The 811-nt window shown below is 25.5% G+C and overlaps 1 protein-coding gene across 2 annotated transcripts in view; it reads left to right on the top strand.

The window, feature by feature from the left end:
- The window catches only part of LOC108751128 (basement membrane-specific heparan sulfate proteoglycan core protein-like), a 235,722-nt gene that overhangs the window by 587 nt on the left and 234,324 nt on the right, over positions 1–811 (top strand). The window lies entirely within an intron of this gene.

The raw sequence follows: 811 nt of genomic DNA on the forward strand, positions 1-811 counted from the left end.
TATAAAATAGAATCCCTTTTTTATATATTTTGAAATGTTTTTAGTAACAAAAATATGTTAGAAAACGGAGTAACAAAAAATGTATATTAAAGAGTAAGATTACTTTTATGTTATAAAGATATTAATTAGTAAATTTTTATTAACTTATAATTGTAATAAATTTAAGAATATATAAAACTTCACGTTTGCATAACAATGATTCTTTTAAGAGAGTTCTAAGATTTCGTTATATTTATTCGTATTAATGTATATTAGCACATAAATTACAAAATGTATGCATAAGATCAAATGTTGCGTTTATCTGGTAACGAGATATGATAAGAAGAATAATTTTTTTGCAAGTGGCGATAAATACATTTCCTATGAGTTATCTGAACATATTTACAATATTGTTCTACTATGTTTGAATATCTTTATCGCTTCTTCTGCTTGACTCTGCACGTGCAGTGCTACACTAGTGTGCGACTATAGACGGATTTAATATTTTGCGCCAGCATAAATCTTCCTCTCAACGCGAAATTGAGAGAAATCCGGAAAAAGGGATTGTGAGAAATTGAATAAATGTCTCATGTTTATTAAACACACGTTGTGCATTATGATTGTAAACAAAACTGTTATATTACATTATTATAATGTTATCGTGAGATGTGAAAAAAGACATTTGTTGTGTATAAAAAGAAATATTGAATGACAAATCCGATCAAAATGGAGTTAGCAGAAATAAATGTAATGTTATAAATATACATAAAAGATGATTGTAATTTTATTAGATATTATAACGAATTATCGCTCGTTATTTTATATATATATA

This window comes from Trachymyrmex septentrionalis, unplaced genomic scaffold (genome assembly GCF_001594115.1).
Source record: "Trachymyrmex septentrionalis isolate Tsep2-gDNA-1 unplaced genomic scaffold, Tsep1.0 scaffold40, whole genome shotgun sequence".
In the NCBI taxonomy this organism is placed as follows: domain Eukaryota; kingdom Metazoa; phylum Arthropoda; class Insecta; order Hymenoptera; family Formicidae; genus Trachymyrmex; species Trachymyrmex septentrionalis.